Raw genomic sequence first — 17,865 nt, forward strand, 5'->3', positions numbered from 1 at the left:
ACAATGATAGTTTACAAGTACATTAATACCTGTATAAGTATAATTCAATCAAATAAAAGCCTATGAAGAGATAACATATCCAAAATTGCTGTTTCAGAACACTGATCAAACCAGTAAGCACACTGCCTGAAACAATCATGACAACCTGGATGAAAGCTCAAAAAATCAGCTATAAGCTAAGACAAACAACTCTCTGACAAACTATGACTTCTTTGTAGAACAGAAAAGAATCCTTACACACCAATTACTCTAAAGGTTACTTGAATGGTCTAACAATAAAAGGTATAGTTCTTGTCCAAAAACAAAGAAAAAGAATTACAAAACAACTTATCAGCGAATGAAAGCTAGTAGTAGTAGTGTTAGTCACTCAGTCATGTCCGACTCTTCGCGATCCCATGGACTGTAGCCTACCAGGCTCCTCTGTCCATGGGATTCTCCAGGTAAGAATACTGGAGTGGGTTGCCATTCCCTTCTCTAGGGGATCTTCCTGTCCCAGGGATCCAACCTGAGTCTCCTGTATTGTAGGCAGATTCTTTACCGAATGAGCTACAGGGAGGGGAGACAGAAAAGGAAGGGAATGATTCTATTATTTTACCTACATATTGAAACACAGAATCACTATCAAAGTGGAGCATAAAACTTAGTTCCTGGCATCCTGGTAGCCAAAGCATAAACGGAAACTGGATGAGGTACACAACTTTCATGACTGGGAGAAAAAAGTCCCAGTTCATCAGAGAAATACTGTAAACACTTCTCAAACAGTGAACTGAAACATACACTTCCTCCTCGGAGGGATTCTGAATGGCACAGCAAATTCTCATCAGTAGTTTATTCAACAATAAAGATGTATTGGGGAATGTAAATTGGTACAGCCACTACAGAGAATGGTATGAAGATTCCTTAAAAAACTAAAAAGAGAGCTACCATAAGTCCCTGCAATCCTAATCCTAGGCACTTATCTGGAGAAAAACAGAGTCTGAAAGGATTCATACACCCCAATGTTCATTGCAGCACTGCTTACAATAGCCAACACATGACAGCAACCTAAATGTCCATTGACAGAGGAATGGATAAAGAATATGTAGTACATACATACAATGAAACATTACTCAGTCATTAAAAAGAAATAACACTATTTGCAGCAACATGGATGGACCTAGAGATTGTCAGACTGTGTGAAGTAAGTCAGAGAAAGAGAAATATCATATGATAGCCCTTATATTCAGAATCTAAAAAGAAATGATACAAATGAACTTCAAAAAAAAAAAAAACAGAAACATTTAGAGAATGCACTTACAGGATTGGGGGAGGGAATAGTTAGGTAGTTTGGGATTGAAAGGTACACACTGCTATATTTAAAATGGATAACCAACAAGGTCCTACTGTATAGAACAGGAAATTCTGCTCAACCTTATGTGGCAGCCTGGATGGGAGGGGAGTTTGGGGGAGAATGGATACATGTATATATACCACTGAGTCACTCTGCTGTGCAGAAGAAACTATCACAACATTGTTAATCCACTATATTCCAATACAAAATAAAAAGTTTTAGAGACTTCCTTGGTGGTCCACTGGTTAAGACTTAGCCTTCCAGTGCAAGGCGTATGGGTTCGATCCCTGGTCTGGAAGCTAAGATTCCACTTGCCTTGGGGCCAAAAAAACCAAAACACAAAGAACAGGAACAATATTGTAACAAATTCAATAAAGACTTACAAAAAAAAATCCATTAAATGCCTTCTACATTTTCAGGCTCTGTTCTGCAAGTCTGATATATATCAGCCAACGAACCAGATAAAGATTCCTGCCCTGGGGAAGCCCATATCCTACTGGAGTAGATGGACAGTAACCATCGTAGGTAAATTACAAGTGTTAGTATGTTATTGGGGAAAGAAAAGGAAGAGCTAGGAAAAGGAGGTCAAGAGAAGGTAGATTATAATTCTGGCACTGAGTTAAGGTACTGGTAACAGTTAAGGTACTGAGATCGTGACATCTGAGCAGGACTCAGCATGAACAAGCACAGAGATAAGAGCAGCCTGTGCAAAGGCCCTGAGGGCAAGTACATACACATCTCTGAGAAAGAACAAAGAGCCACTGCTGCTGAGCACAGGAGCAGGATGAGCGCTGGAGAGGATGCTAGAGGGTAACAAGGGACCAACAGGTCAAGAATGCCACGGGGTTCACTGTAAAAACTTCTCTTATAGAAACAGGAAGCCAAGAAAGGGTTTGAGGAGAAAGGTGTCTCATCTGACTTCTGTTTTTAAAGGACCACTGTTGAAGATGGACTGTAAGGACAGAAGCAGGGAGACCAGTCATGAGGCTGCTGCAGTAATCTAGGTAAGAGAGAATGATGGCAGTGGAAAAGGGGGAAGAGGTAACAGGTTCTGGATATATTTCTAAGGTAGAGTTAACAGGAATTGCTAATGGATTCGAGGTGGAGAGGAAAGAATGGAGAGAAAAGACAGCCACAGTTTGGGGGTATTTACCATCTATCAAGGAAGACTGTGGTAAGAATGGGTTTCGGGGGAAACCAGGAATTCCATTTCAGCCTTGCCAAGCTTGAGGTGGCTATCAGACATCCAGGTGGGAATACCAGGAGGTGGTTGGACATGTAAGTGTGATGTTGGGAGAAGAAGTCACAGCTGGAGAAACAAATGTGAGAATAATTGGAATATGGATGGTACCGAAAGCTTTGAGATTGGATGAGATCACCAAGGGAGCAGATGTCTAGAAAAAGAATCAAGAACTGAGCCCTAACCATCTGTGCACCGCCCCCCACCACCCCACCCCACACACACCTTTCCAAAATCATAGCTACGAAGAACTGGCAAAGATAACTGAAAAGGAGTGGCAAGTAAGCCAGGAGGAGAACTAGCAAATGTAGAAAAAGTTTAACATGAGCACACTTTATATTATCCATCAACAACAGCAAAGTCGTATCATCAAGTCAGAGTTCAAGGAAGGCGCTTTCAAGGCGAAGCTACCAGGGTTGAAGGTACTGCAGTCCAGGGTTTTGGCCAATTCTGCATGATTACGATAATCCATGAGCACCAATGGAGAGTAATGAAGGACAAGCCAGGACAGGTCAGAGGCAGGAGGTCAGGAGAACACAGGCAGACAGGCACTGTGAGCCCAAGGAGAATATCAGAGTTTGGAGAGTAAGCTGGATGACAAGCCAGAGTAGCTTGTTGGGAAACATCAACTTCAACCCCCCAAATTAGCCTGCAGTCCTTTCCTGACCCGTCCCTGCAGAAGTGTCTATTACACTGTTTTCATTCTGCCAGTTCAATCCAACTCTTGGTCCTGGGCCTGGAAAGCAGATTCCATGGCACACCAGGAGCCCCTTCCTCATTATCAAAAGGCCAGAAAAAGTTTTGCCCTGAGTGCAAGGGACAGAGACTCCAGTAATCCCCTAAGCACACACATCTGCTCGTGAGAACAATAAAGGAGACAAAGAGCACAAAAAGGAGTGTTCTCCCCACCCTACCCCACCTCCTCTTCTTTCCACTCTCTCTCTGCATACTTCATACAAGTAGGCCCTCTTAAAATGTTTAATTGTACCGAGTAAGCATAATATATATGTTTATATACAACTTTGTTCCAAAAAGGGCATCAGGCAACCTTCACAACTAGACTAACTTACCTTAATTTTAAAAACAGAAAAAAAAAAAAAAAATTGAGAACAAGGGAAAATATAGTGGAGCAGTAAATGAAGCCTCTACCAGTTAGCAAAAATGACTATCATGAAGTTCTACATGGCAGTTTAACAGTGCGATATAAACTTCACGAAAGCAATAAGGAAACTGCATCTCTTACAAGAGTCACAGTGTTCAATCAAATATTCTTCCAAGAAAAGTCCCAGCACCGCCTGATAGGGAGGCCTAGGACAGCTTTTCCAACGGTTCTTCAGCAAAAGGCTGCTGAGAGATACAAAAGAGCTCATAATGTGTGAGAGGTTCCTGTGGGGTTTCTTGAACTCTGAGCTATCCCTCGATACAAGCTAAGGACATCACACATATGATTCATTAAAAGACATTAGAAGTTAAAGAAAGTGCAGCATTCCAAGAACCCAATGCTCTGATGGAACTGGCATGTAAGATCCTTTACAATTTCATCAATGAGTCCTATTTCTCTGTTTTCATGAGCAGCTGGGGCAGGCAAATGCTTAGGAAGAACCCCAGAGTGCAACAGTCAATGTCACCAATCGTGGTCCATTTACTATAAAAGTCAGCCAAGCAGAAGAAATCTCAGCATTCTCATAAAAATTACAGAAACTATCCAAGATTCTCGCCTCAACAGATTGCCCCCAACTTCATGCAAAGGCTATGAGGGTAAACATGTAGGAATGACCAAGCTTCTCCAACCCTGAAAGAGTTCTGAATTTCTCCACCATGTAGATGGTGAATAAACAACCAAGGTGCTGAAGTTCTACGTCTCACAGTAAGTACGGTTATAATTTGCCACCTTTCTTTAAAGGATTCTGATTTTGTATTTTTTAAATAAGACAGAAATTTCACTTGTGAGAGAATATTTACTAAGCCCCAATAAATTTTAGTCTTGCCAAAAGGCCCCTTCTCTACTCTTCTCTTGACAGAACCATCTGCCTTTAATTGACTAGCAAGACCATATCAATACAGATAAACAAAAAACAATGACCAATAATACAGCGGTAGTACATGGAAAATTAAGAAATAAAAGTCCAGAGAGTAAAAGAGTCATTTCTAGATTAAAATATAGATCGAGACCCTTGAAAAACCATGAGTGGAAAGTTACCAAATTGTGGGTACAGCTCTGCAGTTCATAAAAGAGTCATCAGTCCCAAACAAAAACTAGACTTGTTTCCTGTATCTAGGCAGATTTCTGAAGCATAACCTTTTCAAAAATACAGATTTAATCAATTCCCAAAGCCGTTTCTAAATCAGCATCCTGGCCATTAAACTTCTTTGAATTAAACATAGTTTTCCACTATGGCAGATTATGTTGTTGTTTCAATTATTTGCTGCCCTCCTCATAAGAGGATTACACCTCCTATGCCATGTGACTTACAGAGGCTCCAGATGGAAGAATTAATTACACATCCTACCCTATTGTTAGTAGGCTTAGCCATGTGACTTGTTTCAACAAACTGGATGTGAGTGGAAGTAGCATATAAGCAGAAGCAGTACTAGTCATTTTCTTTCTTGCCCCCATGAGACTCTGTCCCAGACTGTGTGGTAGCTCCACAGGCCTGATCTAGAGCAAAGAAGACCCCTGGAGCAGAGCCAGAGCTGTCATGCAATGTGAACAAGAAATTAAAATATGTTGTTTTAAGCCATTAAGCATCATCTAGTCTAAGCTTAGACATGAAACCAATGCTTCCTTTAAAAAATGTTTTAAGGCTCAATGAAATAATTAATACTCAGAGCAGCCTAATAAAGGTGGATGAACAAGTAGGTTTTAGTGCCAGTGAATTTTCATGCTAACCATCTGCATAAGAATACAATAAACTGAAAATAACATTCTGGCTTTTTTAAATTAAAGTTTTTACCTCATAAATATGTGCTTCAGGGGGAAGGGGGAAACTTAAGTTACTTGTTTGACTGACCTTTAGACGATGTTGTTGAAAACAATAGTAGGTTCAGAGAAGATAAGGTTCAAACAGCTCACCCTTCCACCGGTATGTAATTAATCTCTAACTGATGTGGGGATAAAACAAGAATCAAGGTTATAAACTTAACTAGCATACCAGTCTCCTTGCAAAACAAGGAAATGTAACTGCCTAATATTTTATGGTATGTAGAAACCATTCTTTTCAAAGTCTAGGTCAGGTTCATTTTCAATTTTTAGTATTAGTCCCTACCTGGAAATCTTAACTCATCAGATATAAGATTTGATGATGCAAATAATTTTTCAAATGATCAATTATGATAGAACTTAATGAAAATTACTAGGTGTCTCAATTTTTTTTTTCTAAAAGCCAAAGAAAAACAATGCCCAAAGTTAATACTCCTCTCATAGTTATTCTGATAAAAATATACATGAATTCACCTAAAAACTTAATTTCTGAAGGAAAAACATTCAACACCACCTCTTGAAAATTTGTGATGAGGTCCTGGCAAGCTAGAAGTCTAGAGAAACTCAGAACACGTACTAAGACTAAGCTGACAAGGTGTCATATCCATAGGTTATAGTAAGAGTCTGTTTAACTGGGAGGAAACAAGTGGGGAAGAAAAAAAAAAGGCACACTAAGAAGGTGCCTAGTGAAAAGTGAAGGGTAATTCTAAAAAACCCCACTCAGGAATAAATGATTTTCTTCCCACATACATTTCCCCTATTTGAAAACTCCACCCAGCCTCAGCCTGGGCTGCTCTGTGTTTTCTGTGTGATCCCAGACTTTCTGACCACAGCTGACAGGACCACACAATGGTTCCCATTCTCAGAGGGGGAAAGGAGGCATAGGCTAAGCTGATCCGCCAGGAATGAGAGAGGGCTAGGGAGAGAGAGCCATGTGGTATAAAAACTTAGGCTTGAAATGGGGTGTCATGACAAGCAAGGGCTGTGGTGCCATTCTCTACCCACATGTGAGTTGAAGCAGAGAAAGATGATCTACAGAGAAAAGCCAAAGAATGGTAAAAATGCTAGAGATAAGACATCATGAGTGTTCAAAAGAAATCATAACTTCCAGCCCTAAATTCCCATTTCCCAGGAAGACTGGCTGGCTATCATGCACTTGTGTTTCCACTGGATTCTTTCCAACAAATTCCCTTTTGGGTTGGTTGCTATTTGTTTGTTTATTTTGGTCAAATTTCTTATTGCTGATGCTGGTTTGTTAAATCCAGTTTAAATGAGTTTCTCTTTTATGCAGCTGATAAGCCTTATTACTTTAATTTTTGATTTATTTGTAAATGCTTGATCTTAATAAACTTTTTAAATTAAAGAATAACACATACAGTAAAGTACATAAATCTTAAATATTTATCATGATGAATTTTTTCACGAACGAATATATCCAAATCATCATCACCCCCTAAGTTCCTTACCAGCCAGTACATCCTTGTGCTGACTTCTGTCACCATTGAGTATTTTTGCCTCTCTTTTGATGTTCATATAAATAAAATCATACAATATGTATACTAATTTCTGAATGCCTTTACTCAATATCTGTGAGATTCATCCAGTTTTGTGTAGCAGTAATTTGGTTTTTTACTGCTGTGTAGTATTTCAATGCATAATCATACCACAAATATTTATTCAATATCTGGCTTGTTTCTATTATGCTCCTATCATTCCATTATAAACATTCTTGTAAATCCTTCTGGTGCACATAAGCACTCATTCCTGTTGGGTATACATATCTGGGAGTATAATTACTGAGTAACAGGATACAAGTTTGTTCAGTTTTATAGATAAGTACAAATAGCTTCCCAAAGTAGTCAAACCAATTTATGTATCTATCAGCAGTGTATGAGAGTTTGAGCTTTTCTGTATCTTCATTTGGTTGTTAGGATTTTTTTTTTTTATTTTAGCCATTTGAGAAAGTTTGTATTGGTATTTTACAATAGTTTTAATTTGCATTTTCCTGATGACTGACGATACTGAATGCCCTTCTGCTCATTTTTTAAATTATATTTTCAGTTTTTCTTATTAATGTGTAGCTGTTCTTTACATATTCTGGACAAGTTTCTTGTTGGATATATGTTATGACTAATATCTTCTACTTTGTGACTTGCCTTTTTACTCTCAATTTGTACTGTGGAATGAAAGTTATTAATTGTAATGAACAGGAGAACAGACAAAACAGTACATGTTGCCGTGAGAAATAGATCAAATCCTCTGGGTCCATTAAGACACTGATTTAAGGAAAGTTAACGGAGAAGGCAATGGCACCCCACTCCAGTACTCTTGCCTGGAAAATCCCATGGACGGAGAAGCCTGGTAGGCTACAGTCCATGGGGTCGCTAAGAGTCGGACACGACTGAGCGACTTCACTTTCACTTTTCCCTTTCATGCACTGGAGAAGGAAATGGCAACCCACTCCAGTATTCTTGCCTGGAGAATCCCAGGGACGGCGGAGCCTGGTGAGCTGCCGTCTATGGGGTCGCACAGAGTTGGACACGACTGAAGCGACTTAGCAGCAACCAGTTAACTGAAGGGGGGTGGACTGCGAGTATCCAGCCTTTGCACAGGCCCTGATTATAAATACAATGTTGCTATCCTCACTTCCTCAAAAGTTTAGATACAAGCAATCACTAACTTACCCAGAAGTGTGCCCACAGTTTATTAAGTATATTTATGCATCATACCCTGGAAACATTTTTATGAATGGTGAATGGCTTGCAGCACCAGCCCTTTAGAGTCTAGCAGCATGTTTCCAGCACCACTCAGCATAATTAATGGTCCAGACTACTTCCCAGAAGAGATGTTCAGAGGACAGACAGACTTACGGTACCAAGAACATATCTCATCTCCCCCATCCAAGTACCCCCAGAGAAAAATATCCTAACCTCAACAATTTCCCAGCAATTACCAGGAATTCTATTATCCTAAAGAGCCTGTGAAAGTTTCCTTGGCCTGGGGCGGCAAACAGAGCAACAGTTTTCTCCAATGATCATATTTCAAGAGAGCTTGGGTAGAGCCCACACGTCTATTACCTCATTGATCCTCTCAGCTCCTCTGTGCAGGACCTCTCATTATCTCCATGTTATAAGCAGAGAGATTATTTTGCTCAGCCAAAATTGTGGAAGAACTTGCAGAGAAGGGAAAAGGGTGGTGGTGGCACTCAATGGCGTTGAGGTTTCCTACTGGACCCAGAGCCCTGAGTCCTCCTCTCCTTTTTTTTTTTTTTGGTCACTGGGTACTGACACTTTCTCTAATTGCTGCGAGAGTGGGGGGTGGGAGGGTGGGGAGGACCTACTCCTTGCTCTGGTGTGCAGCTTCTCATTGTGGTGGCTTCTCTTGTTGGGGAGCACAGACTCTAAGGTGCGCGAGCTTCAGTAGTTGCAACGCACACACTCAGAAGTTGTGGCACACACACTTAGCTGCTCCACAGTGTGTGGGATCTTCCCGGACCAGAGGTCAAACCTGTGTCCCCTGCATTGGCAGGCAGATTCTTATCCACTGCACCACTAGGGAAGTCCACTCCTCTGCCTTCTTACTAGCTCCCAAGGTTCTTCTCTAATCTACTGTGTGCCAGCTGGGATCACAATCCTTTCTCTGTTTCTCTGGTCATAAGCAAACGAAATAGCTCTTTTGAGATTTTTTTTTTTTTGTCCCAGGGACATTTATAGTCAGGAAATACTATATCCTAAATGTTCCTTCCTTTATCTTCCCTCTCTTCTCCATCTTCCTTCTCCCTCCTCCAATCAAGACACACTTAAACACCTAGGCATGATTATATTACTCTTCCTTTTCAGACACACAGAGGCAAAAACAGAAAAACATGCCTGGCAGGAAGTATCAGACTTGAGGCTCTAGAGTCCAAGCTCCTAACCACTGCCCTATATTGAATCAGGTCCCATCAATGTGACCTATCCAGAAATAAAGGTTAGGAGAGGGGAAAGGAAAGGCTGCCCTGGGTCACTGAGGGTCACATACGAAGAAGGAGATGCTCAGAATGAGACAGTTACTATGGATTCAGTACCTCCAATCTTGCCTGGGATCCAGGCTAAAATACAGATATTGACATGTGAAGAACAGCCGGAAGTCAGGACTCAAATCAGGTCAAATAACTGGCAAGCACAGTTATTTGGCTAACTTGGATGAGAGGCCAGAAGTAGGTTCACAACACACCTTTTGTTTGAAAGTTCCCAGGAAAAGGATTCATAAACTATATGAACTTCAAGCCCTTAAGCAGTATTTCCTTTTTTTGTTAGCATAGGTGAAAGGGCGGGAAAGTGACAGATTTTTTTTCACTATACTAAAGCTATTTTATTAAATCTTTCTGGGCTCACTAAGAGTCCTCAAGGTCTTCTTATCCATTCTTGACTTCAAAAGGTGAACCCTTGGCAGACTCTGCCCAACAACAGGCAGAATTGAGCCCAGACACAGTAGCTCTTTATTTCTGAGTGAGAGACAGTTTGGTTCTCTAGAAGGTGTGAAAAAAAAAAACCAAAAAAACCTGTATGAGTACAAGGGATTTCACCAAAGGAAAACAAAGTCTTTCCAATTAGCTTTTCCTGGTTCCCAAACAGTAGCCTTTTGTTTCCTGAGGTTGGCTAAAAGAAACCTAAAAAACAAACAAAAGAAACAGTTCTCTTTCTCTATTAGCCTAAAAATTGATAAAAACTCTCCAAAAAAAGTCCATGAAATGTGGGGAAGATAACTTATAATAAGTACCCTCACGTCTCTAAGTTCATACACACGAAAGGTGTATGTGAAAGAGGAGCACTGGAGAACCAATACCTGACTCACATACATACCTGGCTGCTGCTGCTGCTGCTAAGTCGCTTCAGTCGTGTCCAACTCTGTGCGACCCCATAGACGGCAGCCCACCATGCTCCCCCGTCCCTGGGATCCTCCAGGCAAGAACACTGGAGTGGGTTGCCATTTCCTTCTCCAATGCATGAAAGTGAAAAGTGAAAGTGAAGTCGCTCAGTCGTGTCCAACTCTTAGCGACCCCATGGACTGCAGCCCACCAGGCTCCTCCATCCGTGGGATTTTCCAGGCAAGAGTACTGGAGTGGGGTGCCACTGCGTCAAATCTTGTTAGGACGAATCTCTTTATAACCAAACAGTTAATCTACAGGATAGGTTACTATTCAGTGGGCACCTAAAACCACTATAAAAATTGATGAACTGGTACCCTTATGCAGATCTGGCAGCCCTAGTATGTCACTGATGAAAGTATACACATTCATTCAACATATACTGTTGAATGCCTACAAAGCATAACTTGACTACTCCACAAAAAGCCCCTTTTGTTCCTCAAGGCAGTGTCTCCACACTATCTGCCACCCACATGGTTGTCATTGCCAATGTGATGAACAATTCTCAGACCCCAGACTACAGCCACAATTGCTCCCCTTTCCACTCCCCCCAGAACACATACCAGAACACAGTAAGTTCACATGACTTCATTCGAGGACTAACGTTGAATTCTCTCAGCATTAAAAAATATCTAAGCAATATACACAAACTTTCAAAGCACTGAACTATTTGAGTTGCTTCTCCCAATTGTTAGTGAAACCTTGCCAAGGCTGACAAACTTTGAGTTGTAGTAAGTAAACCTCAATCTTTTCTCTCCCAGCCTCCTCTCCTTGATAGGGATTCAGCCAACTCTCCTCCCACTCCTGAATCATAACTTAGAAAGGAGATCAAAGGGTGATGTTTCCGGAGGAAGAGAAATCTTATTCTGCCCTCAAGGTCAGAAGCCAGCCTTCTCCAAATACCCTTCAGGTTATGCTGCACAAGATTCAACCCTGCCAGAAAGAAACCAAACAGTACCCATAAATACCTTACAAGTATTTAAGACCAATAGTGTCTATCCCTTGGTCAGTATTACCCCTAGTAATATTTAAGGGAAGATAGAACATCGAATAAGTTCAGAACTAGGCTGCATTCTTAAAGAGGCATACAATCCTTAAAAAGAAACAATTGGGAAGATAAAATAGATGCCCTAAAGAGAAGAAGGATGAAATTTCAAAAGGCCAACAGAAAATAGATCAAAACAAACTCAAGCCCACCAAGTCATATGTTAAGTTTCATTGAAACTACTTACTTCATTTTTAAAGAAATGGCAAAAAATTTCAGCATGGACATCGAAGCTTTAGAGTATCTAATTTATCCTTGTGTTGACAACCCCTGTTTTTCTTTAAAAAAAAATATGCACCAAGAACTCAAATCTTCTTTTATATTTTCATGTGGAAGTCTAATTCCTGGCCAACTACAGAGCATGACTCAGGCAAATCCCCTATAAAAATGTCACAGTGAATGGCAAAAATCAATAGATTGATTTTACAAACTAGAAAAGTTGAAAGAGTAAGACAACATGAGCAAAATTTCAGTCTTTCTATATACTGAATACTTTTATTCTCAGAATCAGTAGAGTTTATTCACAAACTTTCATTTTTTAAACTTTTATTAGTAGTAAATCTCTTGAGATTTATCTCCCACAAGTTAAAAGGAAAAACACACAAGAAATGAATTATACAGCAAGGAGAAACAGAAAAGCTAGACTGGTCTAAAAAACTGATACAAAGTCTCAATTAATTCTTCAGCTGGCCTGACTTTTCTCACTATGCCATAAAACAATAAGAATAATGAGCCATCTTTGAGGTGCTCATCTTCATTAGTCATCTGGGGAATTCAGTAACACTCATTTACCTGAATGGCTAAATGAGGAGAACAGACAATGACAAGCATTGACGAGGATGCCGAGCAACTAGGACTCACATACACTGTTGGAAATATAATTTATAAAACCACTCTGGCAGTATCTACCACAGCCTAACTGCCTGGCTCAGCAATTCCACTCCTAGATACTTATCCTATCAGAAATGTATACATATGTTCATGAGAAAACATGCACAAAGCTGTTCATAATAACAATGTTCATATTGGTCCAAAAATAGAAACAACTCAATGTATATCTCCAGTAGGATGGATAAACAGTACTATATTCACACAATGGAACACAATAAGAAATGAAAATTAATAACCCACAGCCATATGAAACAACATGGATCAATCTTACAAATATGACATGAAGAGAAGCCAGACACAATAAAGTACATGCTCTGTGACTCTATATGTATAAAAAAAATCTGACAAAAGTAATCAATGATATTAGAAGGATACCCTTTGGGCTAGAGCAGTGAATCGAAGGGAGTATAATACAAAGATGACCAGCTTGGGTCTATGGCTCTATGGGAAGGGAGGCAAGGGAGTATCTGATAGAAAAGTGAGTCAAAACAGCACATAATATAGACAACTCCAGCCCCTAAAAAAATCTGCTCTTAAACCAGCATTTTTTATAGGAAAGAGCAATTCTGTTAAGAGAAATACAAAAAAAGAGAGGGATTGGGGAGACAGCGGGAAAGGCACAGGGAGAAGGGGAAGGATGAATAAATTCAGGCTTGATTTCTACCTATGCTCTAATTATTTTTTCATATTTTCCCTAAGATCAAAGGGTAAACAAGTCAGAATTACCAATCGAAATCTGAACAAACATAACCAAAAATGCAATGCAATCAACAAATTTATGTTTTTGCCTCTAATCAAGCCAAAAATTATATAAAATATCAAAAGGAGTCTTAACTTCAATGCAATAAATGGAAACCAACAAGAATAGAAGTTCCTCTTGTATGCTTCTCAAGGGATTAGACAATTATAAAAATGTATTAGTATGTCTCCTGAGACTTTAAGTCCCATTGCTCAATTCCATTAACTAACTGAAGTTTGTTTTTGTTTTTTTTCTGGCTGCGCTACAAGGCTTCCAGGATCTTAGTTCCCCAATCAGGGACTGAACCCAGGCCCCAGCAATGAAAGTGCCGAGTTCTAACCACCGGACCACCAGAGAGTTCCCCACATGAATTTTTTTAAAAAGGAAAAAAAACCACCTTACAACAGAACTACAGGGTTCCTGACAGTGTCTGAAATACGTTAACTCTTCCCAATTAACTGATTGCTTCTGTAACGAAAGAACATGAGGATACTTGATTTCTGACAGGCTTTTCTGGTGTATATACCTGTACACTAGTAGCTAACTCAACAGTGTATCTTTTCCAAGATTCTTCATCAATGAAACTATCATTTGCTTCCAGCATTCACACTTTAAATGCAAAGCTGAAGGAAGGAAAAGGCAAAGGAATATCTGAGTTTAGAAGCCAAAGAGAGAACATTAAAATTGCTGTATTGTATCACTTGCTCTGCTTATGCAGAGTACATGCACACAGGCAATTCACACACCTAGTAGCTGGTGTGTTTTCATAACAGCCTCACTGTCAGGCATCCTCCATTCAAGACAGTTGTTGTTCTGCTTCACTGCCCTTTCCAACACACACACATACACACACACACTCCAACAAACATGAGCTTGCCACCTCTCCACAGCCTTACCAAGTGTGGAAAGCTTTATTTAAAATTACACAGGTAAAAAAAATAATAATAAAATAAAATAAAATTACACAGGTAACTGAAAAAAGAGAACTAAAATTAAAAATATAAAAATGATAGGGTACCTAATAAATAATGGGAAGCAAAGGGGAAAGGAAGAAAAGAGAGGTGCGAGATAATACAAATTCCACTCCTTCCTTAGCAGGGAGTTAAGAGCTATAGTCAAATTTGTGAACTCAAGTGTAGACTGTGGCAGTTTAAAAAGCAAGCTACACATTCTCTGACACTCTTCCCATCAAGTGGCTAGCCTAGATCCCCTCCTCTTCAGTCTGAGCAGGCTTTGTGACTGACCCAATCAACAGAGTTTGGTGAAAAGGAAGTTACGTAACTTCTGAGATTGGGTCACAAAAGGCCAAGAAGATTCCAACTGGTTCACTTGAGGCACTCATAGCTCAACTGTATGTGTCCACTTAAAATTATTGTGTGTGTCCACTTGGAGGGTGTTTGGGGATGAAATTAACATTTCAATTGGTGAACTCTGGGTAAAGCAGATTGCTCTCCATAACCTGGGTGGGCCTCACCCAATCAGTTGAAGGCCTGAATAGGACAAAAAAGAGTGCCCTCCTTGAGCAAGAAGGAATTCTCCAGCAGACTGCCTCTAGTCTTCATCCGAAACATCAGCTGTCCTGGATGTCCAGGCTGCTGGCTCACACTGCAGATTTTGGAATCACCAATCTCCATAATCATGAGCCAATTCCTTATAATAAATCTTTCTATAAATACATGCACATCCTATTGGTCTGTTTCTCTTCAGACTCTGATTAATATCTGGGGAAAGCTGGTGGCCATGTAAGTACCTGGGGCCACCATGCTGAAGGTGCCATGTGTAGGTATTCCAGTCAACAATCAATGCTGAGCCCAGTCTTCCAGCCATCCTTGCCCAGGCACACGGCATGGAAGTAAAGCCTTCCTGGACCTTCCAGCCTAGCCAATTCACCAGCTGCATGCTACAGACAGACCTCAGTCAATGCCTCAGGAGGAGGAGAAGCCAGGCCTTACCTGTATCCTTGACCCACGGAACACATAATACCATGAAACAACTGTCTAAGCCACTAAATTTTAAGTTCAATGATAACCACCAAAAGAACTAAAAACAGAAATAGTTTACGGTTACCACATTGGAGAAGAGACTGTAGCTGAGCTGGGATCAGAAAGGAGTAAAGGGTTTTAGTTTTCATTCTAAACACTGTTTTGTTATCTGCATTATTCTTACTATGTACAGATAATACTACAGAAATTTAAACAATTTTAAATTAAAGAAACAACAGCAGCAAACATGTTCAGCACTTACTGTGTACCAAATTTCAATGCGCTCTCTGTGCTATGTTTTAACTAATTTAATCCTCAAAATAACCCCATGAGGGGAGTGCTTTTATCATCTCTTTTTAGTAGATGGGAAATTGAGACACAGAGAGATTCAGTAACTGTATGAAAGGTCACACAGCAAGCAGCAGCACCTAGACTCAAACTAGCCAGTCTGGATCCAGAGCTACAACATTTCCACAAAGATTACTAGGCTGCTTCGGCAGTCACGAAGTCATTAGATGAAGGGCACAATCTCAAATTGCCATTCACCTGGGTCTCCAAGCATGTGACTGACTAACAATGCTATCATGTGTCAAGCACTGCTGGACTTCCTTGCTTCTTCAAAGGCTATAAGCTAAACTGAAATGCCCTTTACTCTAGTCCCCACCTGTACACATTCTTCAAGGTTCAATCTCCCTAAACATCACCCAAATCTCTCTCTTCAGTGTTAATTTCCCCTACATCTCCAGTGAGCCATTTTATCAGGTATTTCCATCTTTCTGCCTCCGATTCAATTTTGTATCTTTACATCTCCCCATCTGCTATGAACCAAATGAGGGTCTTCAACTCTGAATTCTCCCACCAGGGCCTTGCATAAAATAAAAATGTAATTATCACTTATTAAAGCTCACTGACATTCGTTTATTATAAATGAAGGTTTGTGGAGCAGCTTTCACCTTAGAGAAATTTTCACTGAATTGTATTTGAGAGGAAAGAGGGAAGAGAGAGGTTAAGCACAATTCTACTCAGTATATACTATTCCTCAGTATATACCCTAAACACAATTTGTAATGTATATCAAGTCATACAGTAGAATGTTCAAGTCACACTATTCCCCATGGACAATATCTGGAAACTATTCAAATGCCCATCAACCCTAGAATGGACAAACTGTGAAACACTGGACAGCAATGATAATGACTGAACTACAGCCACAAGCAACAACATGGCAAAGTATCACAAACATAACTGTGAGTGAAAGAAGCCAGATACCAAAAACAAAACAAATAGGAAAATGACAAAAACATACTATATGATCCCATGTATACAGATCACAAGGATAGGCAAAACTAACCTATGGTTGAGATAGTAGTTACCTCTGGGAAGAGAGTATGACTGGGGGAAAAAAGCATGGCAATGCTCTGTATCTTTATCTCAGTGTTAGTTATAAGCTTATGTTCACTTTGTGAACATTCATCAAATTATACACTTAAGATGTATATGTTTCTTTTAGTTCAACTTTAAGAATTACTTTACAAGGTGCATAAGCCAAGCCACCATGTAGCAGGCATAAAACACCCTGTAACATTTGAAACCAACTTGGCTTCATTTGATTTGAGGGCAGAAGAGAAGTGTAGTGGTTGTTGCATAATTTGGATGGCTTCAACTCTGCTCACTGAAACGTGATTTTTAGAACGTGCACAAATAGTCCAACAAATGCCTAAGTGAAATGTTTGAAATTTCTCACTGAGATCCTCTTTGCTGCTTCTGAATGTGCTCACTCTTCTCCATTCTAACACACTTCAGCTCCCACAAGTACTCCCCCTTCAGGCTTTCTCCAATCCTTTCCTCAATTTCTTGAATTACCTCCAGCTAGACCCTTTCCCATCCTCTGTCTCAGACCAGGGGTAAACGCATGAGCACAGTAGCTCAGGGACTCTATGAGAGCAGATGCTCTCTTGCTGGCTTCCCTGACAGTTCACCAGGTAAAGAATTTGCCTGCAACGCAGGAGACATAGGAGATTCTCAGCACTCACGCAGGCAGGCACCTTACTCACCAAATCAATCCAAGTCTGAATGTAACCATCCTAGTGGCTATTTGCCTGCGGTTTCTTTCTTTGGGGACAGTAGGTACTTTAAAACTATTTTTAAATTCAGAGTCCTTTTTTTTCCCTCTAACACCTCCCCCCAAAACAAACATACACATACATAAGATAGAACTCATATCTGCTGAGGTAGAATCTCAACTAGAGTGATTTGTGGACTTGGCAAATCTAAAATGCAGAAAGTGTCCCAAAGCACGGGTGTGCCCTACCTATAGGGATAAAATGCAGTACTAATTTGTGCGTTTTTAAAAGAGGCAATTATTCCTCTTCTGGAAGCCTCTCCTCCATCCTTAGATACTGTAATCTCCAGGGGACAATGTCCAGAGGACAACCCATTCTTAATTTTTCTTTCACTGCTTCAGCAGCAGCACCTTTTCCCAAATCTAGTAACTGAAAAAGGACTGAAGTTAATAATCTGTCAGTTTTCTCATTCAATTTCCATCTTGAGAAGGCTTCACCTTAGAATGAGGAAGTGGGAGGCTGGGGGAAGGGGAGTGGGGAATAACTGATTAATAGGTAAGGCATTACTTTGGGAGGTGATGAAAATGTTCTGGAATTAGATAGTAGGGATGCCTGCACAACTCCGTGAATATACTTTAAAAAAAAAAACAACAGTAAATTATACACCTTGGGTAAATTTATGGCAC

At 40.1% G+C, this 17,865-nt stretch overlaps 1 protein-coding gene across 28 annotated transcripts in view; it reads right to left on the minus strand.

The window, feature by feature from the left end:
* Nucleotides 1-17,865, minus strand: part of KANK1 (KN motif and ankyrin repeat domains 1) — a 243,906-nt gene that overhangs the window by 196,062 nt on the left and 29,979 nt on the right. For 8 of the 28 annotated variants that reach the window (XR_014057303.1, XM_081503223.1, XM_081503114.1 and 5 more), the window contains one exon: nucleotides 5,582-5,672. The exons of 16 other annotated variants lie outside the window; for them this stretch is intronic. The gene's annotated coding sequence lies outside the window, so the exon portion shown is untranslated. Of the gene's footprint in view, nucleotides 1-5,581; nucleotides 5,673-11,022; nucleotides 11,228-17,865 lie in introns of those variants that run through there. 4 more of the 28 variants (XM_081503244.1, XM_081503302.1, XM_081503111.1 and 1 more) reach the window with 1 other exon arrangement.

This window comes from Giraffa tippelskirchi, chromosome 1 (assembly GCF_054371585.1).
Source record: "Giraffa tippelskirchi isolate mGirTip1 chromosome 1, T2T-mGirTip1v1.2.pri, whole genome shotgun sequence".
Taxonomy (NCBI): domain Eukaryota; kingdom Metazoa; phylum Chordata; class Mammalia; order Artiodactyla; family Giraffidae; genus Giraffa; species Giraffa tippelskirchi.